We start from the raw sequence: 16,113 nt of genomic DNA on the forward strand, positions 1-16,113 counted from the left end.
AGAAGCTGTAATGTCCAACACCAAGGCACTAATAAGATCTGCACTGTCTCTAAGTTGGTTGACAAGAGTGGCAAAATTCTTGTCAGCCCCAGTGATGTCACTAGCTGACACCAAACTCTAGTTGAGGGCAATGGTCTGATTGTAAGGCACCATCATGAGGTGGGCATGGCATGGGAGACATGGGCAGTGCAGGAGCTGTGCTGTGTGTGACAGGTAGGAAATGTCACTTGAAGTAGGGCAGTGATCATGCCTCAGCACAGATGGCATCAGCATCATGCAATGATGTGAATAGTACTTAGGTAGCTGCTTGAACAACAGCCCCATGTGTGAGTGAAGTTCCGGGGCCGATGCGATTGGTATCACTCTCCCAATGTCAGATGTCTGAGATGGTGGAAAATGCATGTGAGAGTGCACATGAGGTCCTGGCACTATAAAGAAGAAAGGCATGGTCCATTTATTACCCAGCTGTACTGTCTGTGTCTCATGGAGTTTGTGTGAACATGGAATTGTTTTCAGCTTCACTGGCACGGGTGTGACGTCACTCAAACTAGGAGGCAGTGGTATCTGTCCTTGCTGAGGCGAGGTCATGAAAAACGCGTTCTCAGAGTCAGTAGTTGGTTTTGGTGCTGGATACATATGATGCAAATGTGATGCATAGTGCTGGATTGTACGCGAGTCAGTTGTGATGGCCAGAGCAGCTGATATATGAGTGACATCATAGTCTGTCTCACAGAACTCACATTTAGTTGCAATGGTTGGAATATGATTTCGAAAATCGGAATGTACAGGCACCAAACGGCAATGCAAACCCTGACCCCATAATCCACTGGCAGATGGATGACAAAACGGAACTGCAGGGTGGTATGGCACAGGACACAGTTGTTCAACCGTAATGCCACTGTGGTTCAGGTCATTAATGTGCGTATCATAACAGTTATAATCACTAGCACTGGAAAATGTCCTGTTTTGTCATATGCAAAACTTGAAGGTATTTAGATTAATGTCTGTTATGGAGGCACGTGGCCAGTGCTTATTGTGACTCTCTGCTGCAATTTTGTCTGAAATACCAGTAATAGATTGACTCAGTGTCAAATCTGGAGTATTTACTGTGGAGTCACTTGATAAATTCTGTGACATCTTGTACAGATATAGGACAAGTCAATAAATGATACAGAAAGTTAAAAATTACACACACACACACACACACACACACACACACATGTATAGGTATTCATTTACAGAGTAGAAACTGTGGCCCATCAGAAATGACTTCAGCTTTTTCCTTTTGAGCAAGCTATGTTGCTTTACCAACTTGATGTTGTTAGGAAGGTGGTTATATAATTGTGTGCCTCTAGGAAGGACACTCTTCTGGTAAGCTGATGTTCTGGCTAGGGATGGGCTATGATCGCGCTCGAGAAACGCGCGACGCGAAGGCAATTTCTCGATAATGTCTCAGATACGCTCGAGAAGTTGACAGCGCTGAGCTCTCTGAGAAATTTCGCAAACTTTCAGTACTTGAAGCACTAAGCTGCAGTGGTCTTACGCGTCGTACGTACATGCACTTAAAACTTTGAAATTCAATGACTGGTATCAACTATTCTACCGTTATTAATGTGTACTGAAGTATTAGTGTATGTCTCATAAGACAAAAGTCATAGAACTGTTGTTTAAAACAAATCACAGGATTCACATGAAACAGAAGCTTTGTTCATACAAAATAAATTACCTTGTACATTCTGCATGTATGCATGCATGCTTAAATGTAAAAGAGAAGTGCTATAGCCTTTTATATACAGAAACTACGTACATACGTTTACTAACTGAAGAAAGAAAGGAAACAACAGTTGTACAGCAGAAGGCATTTTTACATCCCATTGCTGCACTGCCGTCGATTTTTGTTTAGAAATATGATTTTATTAACCAATTGGCCTTTTAGTTTGCTTCTTTGTTTATTTATAAGTAGTCCTGTTTTCGAAAATATTCTTTCACTGGGAACAGAAGTTGCAGGTATTGCAAGATTATTTTTTTATTTCTATTTTTTTTATTTTTTATTTTATTTTTATTTTTATTTTTTTTTGCCATGACAGTTAGACCTGGGTAACTGTTTTCTTTTTTTTCCAGTAGTAAAGGATTATCCGTGCGTTGTAGGTACGGTTCTTCCAAATATCGTTGTACCTCCAGGTGTATGCTATCACAACCGCTTTTCATTAGATTTTTATTGGAAATCTCTTCGTCGAAAGAAGCCCGTAAGGAACTACTGGTGTTTTGTACGAAATGGTATTCGTGGCTACCGAATGAGTAGATCGTACGGTCGTTTGTACACTCTGCAATTAGGCTTGCAACGGCATGTTTTGAATGAATGGGATTCGTAAATGGCAACGTTTTGAATCTTGGGTCGAGAACTGTGGCAACGGCATGTACTTTGTTTGTTTCTGTTAATCCTAGCCGGACTGTTAGTGAGTTGTGCAGATGTTGCGGTAGCTGTTGCGGTAGCTGTTGCGCTGTCGTGGTATCCCACTTCCCATTCCATGCGGTTAGGATTAGCTGTCAGATTATTGGAATAGCTTTCGAAAGAGAGGTATAATTTTCAAATGGCTCCAGTACACATAAACATTCGTTCAAAATTCGCGACTCGTCAGCTGTGAAGTTCTCTACATCTGAATACAAAGATGATTTACAGGCTGCAATGCATTCCTTTTGCTCCACTGCACGTTGTAGCATATAAAACGCACTGTTCCATTGGGTTTAGGTTTCCTGAATCAATTTATGCAGGATTTTTTCATTAGCTACTGGATCTCATGGAGTTTTTCATTAGCATTGCAACTTGTTTTAAAATAGCTAACATTTTTTTTGGCCTTTTTCCTGCAGAGCTCACTGTTGTTGTTCAAAGAACTTTCCACAACTAAATTGATGGTGTGTGCTAAACAAGGCACATGGTGCATATCTATATTGCCACTGTGAATAAGTCGTACGGTTGCCGTCATTTTACCGGCGTTGCCAGTTGTGTTGCTTACAACTTCGTTTTCAATGTACCATTTTGAAATCACGTTATCTAACGCGTCACTAATATTTAGCGCTGTATACTTTTCCGGGAAACGGAATGTCTCGAGAGGTAAAACTTTCAGGCACTAATTAGTGTTAATGAAATGACCAGTTACAGCAATATATGCAATATAGGTCCAAATATCGGTCGTTAAAGAAACACAAGTAGAGTCTTCCTCGGCCAAGTTTACAGCCTCTTTCTTTCTATGGTAATCGTCCTCAATCATGAAGCGCGACTTTTTTTCGATTTGGTATCGAGTATTGTGGGTCCAACAGTGAAACAAAACGTCGAAAACCAGTGTCCTCGACGACTGAAAGCGGTTGAAAATCGTCTGTTATCATGGTCACTAGTGCTTCATATAGCTGTTGTTGCCGTTTACTTCCCTCTATGAAGAGAAACGTAAGATTTAGATCAGTGCTCCTGCAAGGGGATACGCTATGCTCGACAACTAGTCCAATAAAATTACATATCGTATCGTGCAAAAGCTAGGGTAGTATAGGTTCGATTTTGGGGTATGTTATCGGAGGACGATTAAAAATCAATGTTTTTTTAAAGCGTGGCGGACCGCTTCGGACACTATCCGAACTTTAGCACGGAATTCACCTTTTTTTACCACATGTACCTGGATATTTTGTCTGCCTCGCGCTATTGGAAGAATGAGCCTCTGTATCCATGGACGTCGCTATGTTATTGCTCGATAAATTGTGCAGTTCAAGATGTCTAATGATGCCCGTTTTATTTTTTGATACATTACGGAGATTTTTACGACGAATGTTGCAAGTAACGTTATCTCCAACCTCCATAAAGTATTGCCAGCACCATGATGTTCGTTTTAGAGTGTCCATACTGATTTGAACAACAACTTTCCTCGAATGAAACCTGAGACATACTATTTACGAGCACGGCGAGCCGCTAGCGTGTTTGTCTAGCGGCGGCAATCAATTCATAAAACAAGAGCGGCGCGACGTACGTTGTCGCAGGCAACTGGCGCAGAGCGGCACATGCCGTTGAGCCGTTTCTCGTGAGCTTCTCGAGAATTGTTTGAGAACGAGAGGCTCGAGGAATTCTCGGTGTGCTCGAGTCGCCGCGCCTCTTCATCCCATCACTGGTCCTGGCATATGAGACATGAATGTTATTGCCATTTCTTGTTGTGTAATTATGCACAGAGCTGTTCAGCTGATAGGCATTGGAGGTTCTTAAATATTCTTCTATGAAGACTATTGATTCAAATATATATAGGAATGGAAGGTTCAGTACCTTTAGAGTAGGAAAAAGAGAGCGACATGAACCTTTCCTCTTCATGTTGCAGATGATTCTGACAGCTCGTTTCTGGGTTTTGAAAACAGATTCACTACAGTGTGCATTCCCCCAAAATATTATTCCATATCGGATTCCTGATTGGAAATATGTGTTACTATTTCTCTATTACAGCTTGTGCTTAGTATCTGCAGCATGTAACAGATTGATGATAGCTTGGTTTTAAGAGCTTTAATGTGTGTATTCCACTTGAGATCACTCTGCAGATGTAATCCTAAGAACTTAACATCATCAACTAATTTTAAAATTTTGTTATTTATTTTCAGTGCATGTTCATTTTGTTGTTTATAGTGGGATGTATGAAAGTTCATGGCCACCATTTTACCAGTGTTAATTATAAGTTTATTTATTTCAAACCAGTGTATTCGCTCCAGCAACGATGCATCTGTAGTTAACTGAAGCTCTTTTTGGTCTTACTCAGTAATCAAAATACAGGTATCATCTGCAAATAAAGTTTTCTGTTTGGCATGGACAGTGTCATTCAGGTCATCAATATACAAAAGAAAGAGGATAGGACCTAATGTTGATCCTTGTGGCACACCATATTTGATGGTAGTTTTTTTCTGAGGAAATGTTTTCAGTTATTGTGTCTTGTATGAGAACAACTTCTTGTTGCCATCTAGTAAGCTATGATGCGACACTCATCTTGCCACTGTTTGCTGCTTTGCATTGGTGATAATGTGAGGTTTGTTCAAAGATGTGGCAAACAATGAAGACATCATCGCTATGCCATTCAGCACTGTTGTATCGTTCAAGACTTGGTGGATTTTCAGTGACTTTGCACATAGGATGTTTGTGGAATTCATAAGCACTTGTTGAGAGATGTTGTCAACATTGCTTACTAAGAGTGAGGTTGTATCACTGTAATGCAGCATTCTTGATGGCATGACCAGCACAGCCAGTTTTCGATTCAACAGCAATATTTCAGAGTGATATGGAAATTTGGGGTCACCACTCTGGTAAGAGGGGTACTGGATGTGTGATAGCAGAAGAGTGCCACAGCATAGAGATACGATTTCCACACTGTTTGTTAGTAAGTACCTGAGCATAACACATGTAATTGTTATGAGTGTACAAGGGATAGTAACACCTACTGCCTCGCTGGGCAGCAATGCTCATTTACAGAGATGTTATGCCACCACAAGACCAATCAACATTGTCAAAAATACTCTCTCTATAACTACTGCTATAAATTCAGATTCAGATTCGTAATTGGCTAGTGAGCTCATGTAACAGAACAGGATTTGCATTGATATACAATAGCAATCACTATATTAATTACTGTTCACACTGCAGGTACAAATAATTTATCCTATATGAACCTGTTGTAAAGAGTTGTAATCCTAATCCTGAAATTCAATTTCTATGCTAATAGTATCCAAGAATTCTCTTAAACTTTAGAATGGATTGTTTATTAATCATTTATACAACTTACTTTTTAAATTATTGAAAAGTGTATTCGTCACAAGATGTGCCGATTTATAGAAAAATTCAAATAGTTCACTTTGTGAGGGTTGTCTGTTTTTGATAGGCTATGTCTATAAATGTCAGTAGTAGTCTTATTTCTGGTGTCAAACTCTGCTATGTTGTTTTCTTGCATGTATCAATAATTCATAGATATAAAGATTTATCATTGTCATTATTTTGGTCTTTGTGAATAAAGGGCAGCAGTGTTTCCTTGGAGCAGTGTAACCCCCCAACAGAAAAATAATATGAATAATATTCACCTTTAGTGTAACCTCCCCACAAAATAAATTCTGTAACCTCCGAACAGTAATAACAGTAATTATTTATATCATTCACATTTAGTGTAATCTTCCAACAGATATACTTCAGAACCTCCCAATAGCAAAAAATAATATAAATAATATTCTCATTTAGTGTAACTACCCAACAGTGAAAATATGTATAGCATTGACATTTAGTGTAACCTACTAACAGATAAATTGTGTAACCTATCAATAATAAAATGCGACTAATCTCTCAATAAAATTGCGACTCACTTATAACCTTTCAATAATTGACTGTGAATTTAAACTGGTAAATTTTGGACATCAGCAGTGCTGCGTCATGGCCCTGAAAATTCATTCTGAATAAATTGAAAAAGCTTACCTCAATTAGGTCGCTGGATAACGCGTATATATCTGCTCCTATAAGTAAATTTTTTTGGCGCAGCTCTGTGCAATGCTGCCCGATAGATTTGTCATGTATAAAAAGGAACAAGTGATTTTTCGTTTCAATAATCGGGATGACCAAGGATTGGAGAAATTAGTAAATTCTTTAAATTGAAATGAAAGGTTGTCAAAAGTTACTTTTTATGAGAAAGATTATTATTAAGAGATTTTTTAAAACATTTACATGGGACTTGATATAACAATACTACATATGTGCGAGGCTGCTTTTACCTTATACTACATCGCTCAGGCTCCACCATCGCTCCACCACGACCGGTCCAGCCAACACGATACACCAGACTGCTAGCAACTACTTACTGCTACTGCTACACAATTCCTACTGCATTCAACAGCGCTCTTCGATCTTAGATTCTCTTCTAGCTTACATATCGCAGGCAGCGCGTGAGCAATCCATCGAAATTACATCAGCTCAAGTGCGCTAGCAACAAATTCTTTAATTATGGACCTCTTACAGCAGCCATACACATGATTCTTAGCATTTTTTTAAAATTAATAATACTTCACTGATGTGACATGAGTGATCCCATAACAACGCCCATAGGATATGTGAGATTGAAAAAGTAAGCTATCATAAAATATTAATTTCTCATGATATCAGATAATTTCCATATGAGATACGACAGCCTTTATATCTTTCTGCAGTTCAGTTTGGAATCAACGTGTATTCCAAGCACTATTATACATTTTGCTTGTGTCTTTACATAGTCTCAACAGCAGGTCTTGAGTTTTCTCTGGATTGCAGAGTAGTTTATTAGATGTGAACCAACTTACTTTTAAGGAGAGGGTTTCCTGTGATTTCTGGCACACCTTAACTTATCTCGGTCTGTGGTGATCAATGTTGTTTTGTCTGCATAGCAGATAACTGATTGAAGCTCAGCATAATGTGGCAGATCTTTAACTGCAACATTGAATTAAACAGTCCAAGAACAGAGCCCTGAGATGTGACTTTCTTCAGGGAAGAATGCTTATTTTCAATTAACACAAATTGCTTCCTTTTATTTAGATAAAAATTAATTATTTCTAATACTGAGTTATTTATTCTATAATAGTTGTTTGACTAGCTCAAGTAGATGTTTTTCCCCCTGAACTACCAGCTCAAGAGAGACTGTATTCTTATTTTCAAATGATGTTAATGACTGATTAACAATTTCAAGGACTTTCTGTGTGTAAAACCGTGCTGTTTACTACAAAGAAGGTTATGTTTTTCAAAGTAATTATTGAGCTGTACGTAGAAAATTTTGTCAAATATTTTGAAAAAGATTGTAACAATACACACTGAATTTTGAGCTGGTCAGGGAAAACTCCAAATTCAAGGCTTTTATTCATAATAAAAGCAAGTGGTTTGCAAAAAAAGGTGTATTGTCCTTTTTATTGTGTGGTTAGATAGCCAGTAGCAATCTATGCTTTTCGAACTAGAAAATTTTGAAACAGCGTTTACTTTATCCATGGGTGTGACTATATCCCAATGGAATTAATATCCTCTATGAAGCTGACCAGCAAGTATGTCAATTGCTGATGTGTCTGAATCATTAACTTTAGATCTCAATTCATTTACTATAGTAGTAAAGTATTTATTGAGCTGTTCTGGCACAAGCAAAATGTCTTTAGTTTGGTCAGAAGTGGGATCTTGTGTTATAATATACCAGGCAGCTTTACATTTATTCAGAGCTCCTTATATGCTATTTTCATAGGCAACTTGTTTGGGAAGCTTACGTTTGGATTTATAATGTTTTTTTTTTAATTACAAGTAAGCTTTATAGAAAAATGCCTTACAGCTCTATACAATGTTTGCAATTATTTTTATACATCCTGTACAGTGATACCTTTTTTTCCTTGGTACTAGCAAGTTTATCAATGTTCTATATAAGCTTTTTACTTTTTTGTTTGGTTTAGAACTTTTTTCAGTGGTGAGCAAGAGTATAATAAATCAATATAGGTCTTCTCAAAATTATTAAAGAGAATTTCAACAGTTGATTTATCTACATCATATTCATAAACAAAGGCCCAAGTCCCAAATTGTGTTCCTAAGACTCTCTGTGAATAACTTAATATATTCCTCTACCTGACCTCTAACCCATGTCACATATGGCTTATTATTTGTATTTACATATCATTCTTTGGATGTGCATAGTGGTGTGTGAGAAGAAGTGGATCATGAGCTGCAAAACATGTGCTAAGCTAATAGTGTATAGGTGTATTGAGAAATTAACTATGGTATTGTCTAAACAGGCATTTCGGTGTGTAGGACTATTGCTATCACAACATAAGTTTAGTGATGTGTGTAAGTTTAAAAATGTTTTTAAGTTGGTCTCATCTGAGCCAGACAACACTACACTGAAATCACCACATACTGCAACATTAGTTTTAGTTTTAAACTTTTTGGACCAGTTATTCTAATTTATCAAAATATAAATTAACATCATCATTTGGAGATCTGTACTAACTCACAATTATGATATTCTGCTTGATCAGTCTTATACAATTAAGTTCTCCATTCAATTCAGAGGAGTATGAGCGTCCATATATTTTAGAAAATTTCATGTGTCAACTGATAGATATTGCAACCCCCATCCAATTGTTCTCCCATTTTTGCACATTATAGCTACCAGTATGTACTCATAATGTATGAAAGATTATGTTTATTTTCTGTAAGTCAATGTTCTGAGATAATCAGTATATCACTTTTTTAGCTTACAGCAATGTTTATTCCTACTACAGTGAACGTTGGCTGTTTCCTTTAAACCATATTTTAAGATAAGTCGTAGGATCGGAATTGCCTCTTGAGCTAATACTTTTCTCCAGATCCCGAAGTAAGTCAGCCAGTACTTCCAGTTTCTGTAGCTAACTTGAGTCAATGTTTTGCAACCATGATTTGGCAAACCGATAGTTCTGTAATATTCACAGCTTCCAGGATGGCGGTGAAGACAGGTACACGAAAATCGAGTTCTCCAAAAAACGCAAAAAAGAATGAGTCTTTATGTACTCAGTGAAATAAAACTATCGTGGTTCGACCTGGAAAATGTTACTGTTGCGAAATTAAAGCGAAAAACGCAAACGAAATCATTACAAGATCAAAATTTAATGAAAAAACAGTGCCAAATGTAAATTCAGTGACATCCCTGTGTAAACATTGCAATGACTTTCGTCTCATTTTAACTACAAAAACTGTGAAATCAGTGAACTTAAAAGGACTGTAGCCTCACTGGAGAAACAGCTGCAACATCTTGGTTGTAAAACACAACAAACAGAGCATCGACTAAACCTGGAAGAAATACCAGTGACATAATCAAAGAAAAAACGACTGTTTAATACAGCACAAAACTTAGAAATAATAAAGTAAGTGCATCAAATAGTTATAATAACAAACGTGATTCTACAAACAATGTCACTCAGAAACATATGAGTCCAGATAATAATTACAAACAAGAGCCATGCATAGTAAATGTGATTAAAAATATGAGTCGACTGACCTCAAACGTGCAAAAAAGAACGAAAAGTCTTAATTTTTGCCGATAATCATGGACGTCAGAAAGCAGAAAAAGTTACAGATACACAAACTAACGCAAGTATCCAAGCCTTTGTCAAACTGGGAGCAGGCATTGCAGAAGTGACAAAAACAGTGGTAAAATCATGAGAAACTATTAACCCATAAGACTGTATTGTAAATTGGCAGGTGTAAATGATATTGTCTGAGATAAAGGTAGTGAACTGATCACTGTTCTTGAAAGTGTGCTACCCAAATTAGGCAACACAAATGTTGCTGTTGTAAATCAACCACACAGATACGACCTACCTCCTTGGTCATGTGTAAATAAATTAATGGGAAGAGTAAACAAAGAGATAGATGATGTGTAGTATGCAAAAAATTTCTGTATGTTAACTTAATAAATGGAAGCATGTTAGACAGGTCCATGTATACCAGCCATGGCCATCATTTAAATCACAGTGCGAAACAATTATTGGTTGAAGAAATCTGTCATTTAGCAAATTTGAGACACAACAGGCATAAAATAGAAGCACTCCAAAGTACTTTGGACAAATGGGTTATAAAGAAAGGTGTGATACCTTATAAAAAGGGCGAAGGACATTTAGGAAGTAGACTGTATCAGAAAAAAATGTGATGCAGAATTAAATTGCAAACACACACTGAAGATTGTACACCAGAATGTACAGTCGTTAACAAACAAAGTTGATTAAATAAATATACTCCTCAATAATGAATGGGAAGATGTTTCAGTTTTACTGTATAACAAGTATTGAACATGGGGGTTTATCGGTATATGTTAAAAATAGTGTGAACCTAATCTATGAAGTTATAGATGTAAGTGAACTGTGCATACAAGCAAAATTTGAAGCTGGAGCCATAATATTGCCAAACCAGGAAATTATAATAGTTCAGTATACTGCCCGCCAAACTACAATGAAGACATGTTTGTGGAGCTTCTGGAGAAACGAACAGAAAGGTGGGTCACTTGCTAAATACATTAAGATCCCTTAACTTCAGTTGCGTAAATGACAAACCCACAAGACAGGAAGCATGTGTGGGTAACATAATTGGTAATATTCATCTAAATAAAACAGAATTCATCACAATCAAGCTAGGAAGTTCAGATCATGAGGGACTATGGCTCAGGCAAACTTTTAACTCTAAAGCAACTGAAACTTCCACAGACTGTAGAAAAATTATAAGACCAATTAACGAATCAAAGCTAAACAAGTTGATAAGTAAATTGAATTTAATAAAATGGGATAAAATAATAAGCACTGCAGGTGCAAATGAATCTACCAACAAATTTCTAGAACTGTTAACTGAACATTTAGAAACATGTTGTCCTAAACATTGCAAAAAATATCAAAGCAAAATCGTTACACCAAACCACAGAATCTAAACAGTTGGTACACCCCACATCTAAGTAGAATAAGAATCATAATGCTGCTCTATCATGATAGGTCCAAGCACAATAATGCTGACAAGGAAATGTACATGAAAGTGGAAAAAATTTACAGGTCTGAAATCAAGGCAGCCAAGTGCAAAGCAAATGATACGTACATACTGAACTCAGTAAATAAATTCAAAGCTGCATGGGAAATTATTAAAACAGAAACTAACTGTAATGATAAAGTATACCAGACACCAATTCCACTTGATGTTCTAAATGCGCATTTTGTCAGTCCTCAATCAGATAACAGCATAATGGAGAAAGTGAATAAGTCAGAGGCACTGCTGCCTGAAATGAACAGTAAGCTGACAGACAGCTTTCGCTGGACTTGTGTAACTGAGAAGATGGTCAATGAATCAATAGCTAAGCTCAGGAATTATAGAGCAGAGGATTACTATGGTCTCCCAAATTATATTCTTAAATACATCAGAAATCAAATTGTAAGGCCACAGACTAAAATAATCAACAAAATTTTAAATGAAGGTAATAATTCAGAATGTTTAAAAATATCTGTAGTTAAACCAGCACATAAGAAAGGAGATATAGCATCAGCAGATAACTGTCGACCAATATGACTTATACCCATTATATCAAAAGTAGTAGAACACTGCCTGCATAAACAGATGAGTCAATATTTTGAACATAATAATATACTCAATTCCTCACAGTATGGTTTCAGACCTAGCCTTTCTACAGTCAAAGCAGTTAAGAGTATGGTAGCAAAAATATAAAATTGTTTTGAAAATAAAGATTTTATCTGTACAACATTGTTGGACCTCAGGAAAGCTTTTGATATTGTCTCCCACAATATTCTTATTAAAAACTCTACCACTACAGAGAGAGAGAGAGAGAGAGAGAGAGAGAGAAGAGAAGACAGAGAGAGAGAGAGAGAGAGAGAAGAGAGAGAGAGAGAGAGAGAGAGAGAATAAACAGTTAACTAAGGTAAATAATCAAATGTCAGAATATGCAATGCTATATGCTGATGACACAACACTCATCACATGTGATGCCAAACCTGAAAATGTGTGACGCAGCATGGCACTGGTAATCGAGAGGTGCATTACTTTATTTGAGGCAAATGTACTGCAGAAGAATGATAGTACAACTACAGCTACTGTATTCAATCTGAATGCTCTCAGTCATGTTAACAAAACAGTAAAATTATTAGGATTTCATATATATCAAACGTTCAGCTGGTATACTCACACATTGAAGATATATGACAAACAGGCACATGTCATATATCTGCTCTACAAGCTGGGGAGCAGTGTCAGTAAAGAACTTCTCTTGTATGTTTATTTTGCATTCTTCCATTCGCACCTGAGTTATGGAACATTATTATGGGGCAGTTCTATAGGCTCAAAATTTAAATGGCAATAGAAAGCCATAGGGGGTTATAGCAGAACTTAGCCTATATGAATCATGTTGAGATTATTTTAAGAAACTAAGTATTATGATAGTGCCTGGCTTGCATATTTACAACTTTGTTAAAGAGAATCTGAGTAAATTTGACTTAAGAAGCACAATTCACGACCATAACATAATAAGTGGACATACAATTGATATGACATATGCTAGGCTTGCAAAGACACAACAGCTACAAATATCTTGGTCATTTCTACTTCACCAAATTACCTGTAAATGCCTACACAATGCCAGTAAATAAATTTAAAGTTAGTCTTTGTAGGAGGATCAAAAGTAAAGTAATTTATGCTGCTCAAGAGTTCCTTGAGTATATGACAAATGAGCTACTTTCCTTACAGGAATGAACTATAAATTAACTGCAAACTATACATATGCCATACTGTGCAACTATTTCATTACTATTTCATGTACTTATTGTTAATTATCTGTTTGATTATTCATTTGTCATTCACTGAACTATGTAGTTTATTTATCTTGTAATTGATGTATTAAGAATCTTCTCGGTTATTTACATTTGCACAAATATGTATTGCATCCGTCCTGGATTATTATATTGTAGTTAATAACTTTTGTCATGTCGAAATTTACATCATTATTGTTGTGAAACTTCCTGGCAGATTAAATCTGTGTGCCTCACCGAGACTCGAACTCGGGACCTTTGCCTATCGCGGGCAAGTGCTCTATCATCTGAGCTACCAAAGCACGACTCAAGCTCGGTCTCACAGCTTTACTTCAGCCAGTACCTCGTCTCCTACCTTCCAAACTTTACAGAAGCTCTCCTGCGAACCTTGCAGAACTAGCACTCCTGAAAGAAAGAATACTGCGGAGACATGGCTTAGCCACAGCCTGGGGGATGTTTCCAGAATGAGATTTCCACTCTGCACATAGCGTTTGTCACTCATGTTATCTTTTAGATAGTTGAAAACCTCTTGTAGATAGCAAGGTTCACAATTTACTGATGATACCCAACCATGAAGAATACTGAGACAGCTCAAAAGAAACATAGAGCATACAAATCTTTATGCCCTAGGATAACAGAAATGCAGAGTGAGGGTAAATTGTTTGATTAGTTCACTGTATCGCTTGGATTGCTTCTATGCACCACTATTTTTCAACTCGGTAACAATAAAATCCAAAGGAAAGCCACTGAAATGTTCCTGAAGAACACGGGTTGCCATTTACACAGTTTCTTTCTTTCAGCACTGTAATCAATTCTGCCATCGTTTTCATCTTTTTACTCATCGTTTCAATTTCACCTGCAATCGTCTCACTTTCTTTTCAGGGCCATAATTCAGTGAGAGACATCAGACTGAACACTTGCATCACACTTGCATGATTGCCATTGGATTCACACAACGTATTTGTCATTTGGATCTCATTCATTTCCTACAACAAAATTAAAAGAATCCATCAGCAACAGTTACGAGCTACTAGAAATTTAGAAAGAGTTAACAACAATGTATATCTCTGTTGCTAGTTAAATACTTGGTTTTACCTCAGCAACTGATTGTTTATTCGATTAATTTTCACTTGCAAATGGCCTGGAAAACTAAATAAACGTGGTATAGCATCATCCTTCAGCAGCTGTCTATCAGCTTCTGGTTGAAACATGTAGCTGTCTTTTTAAATTAAAATGAGAGCTACAAATCACACTATAATTCTATTGAGTTCAGTATTCCCTTTGTACTGCATGCACCCATTTCTTTAAATGTTCTGGATGTGAGTGAGGGAAACTGAAAATACACTAGATATCTTTTACAGTATTTGAATTTCTCGAACACTATTTCCTTTATGGAAGTTACATGTGGAATTGAATACTATTTTCTCTTGTCCATCAACTACTGCATATATATGCAGCACAACTCTTGACCAGTTACAAGTAGGAGAACGACAATAAGGCGTTCGAGTAAAGCTATCACAACCGATTGTAACCGTTTTCAAACTGTCTCTGTTGCGCATGCACAGCTTCGTAATAGTTTTGACCACCAGAACCCTTTGGGTCCACTCGGATGCATATTTTGTGTTTTTCGTTGTCTGACCGCCTGTAGCGCTACTTGACACCTCTTTTGCTCAAGTGGTTGTGATTTAAATAGTGGAACAGTGCACCAGATATGTATTCTTTTTTTCGTACTTAGCTCTACGTGTTTCGAGAATCTATTTTCGTTGTCAATTGAAAATATTTATGAAGTATTTTATATGCTGTTTGAATGTGTGTTGAGCCTCTCTTGTGCTGTATGGTGTCGTCTTTTTGAGCTTAAGGTACAGTACTGTGGCTATCACATTATGCAGAAAACTGACACACACACACACACACACACACACACACACACACACTTGAAATATCAGAAACAGTGAAGGCCTGAAGGGTGGTTGTATAAAGAACTTAAGCATAGATTAAGGCAGAAAACGACCTCATATCAAGTTTAACCTGGAAATCTGTTTTGAATAAACGTTAATCCCAGATAATATTGCCATGAAGTCATACCATACTTGACTGACGAAAATTCTCTGTTCAAAGTCAGGTTCAGCTCTATTCATCAGGTTGTAGTGTTGTGGTATCACGATTAATCGCTTTTGTTTTTTGCAGATACCAATTGAAATAATAAAAAAAGTTGTTATAAAAATATGGTAAGTAAATATGTGACTAAACTACTCCCACCCTGCTGATGCTCGAAATACTTTTTTACGACCTGGAAGGTTAGGTTACGGGAACTACTGGCTACAATGTGTACATAATAATCAACCCTGTAACAGCTCTTGGGAGATGACTCGTAATTTATGCGATTAGTTCAGAGGCATTTTATAGACACTTAGCACCAGAATAGGGAAGGAAAATTCAAAATGTTTGTAGTGAACAGAAGCATGTTCTCTCTTAGCTTGAGTAGCAGTAACGATGCAATTCGAATTAAATGTTTAACTACCAAACATGACCTAAACTGCTATGACAATTCCATGCACGTTGATAAATAGAACTTAAACAATTTTCTCGAAATACGGTAACTTCATGTCATTAATTCATATGAGTCAGAGGCTCAGACTATGTGTTGTTGACTATTGTACAGGAGGTCACGTGTTTGAATCCACATAAAACGTCGCAAATTCTTTTTTTCCGTTTGTTACTACTTTCTCCTCTTTATTGACGATAATGATAATTATAACAACATTACCATGCCACTTCATTCCATACCATACG

Source organism: Schistocerca gregaria, chromosome 1, assembly GCF_023897955.1.
Source record: "Schistocerca gregaria isolate iqSchGreg1 chromosome 1, iqSchGreg1.2, whole genome shotgun sequence".
In the NCBI taxonomy this organism is placed as follows: domain Eukaryota; kingdom Metazoa; phylum Arthropoda; class Insecta; order Orthoptera; family Acrididae; genus Schistocerca; species Schistocerca gregaria.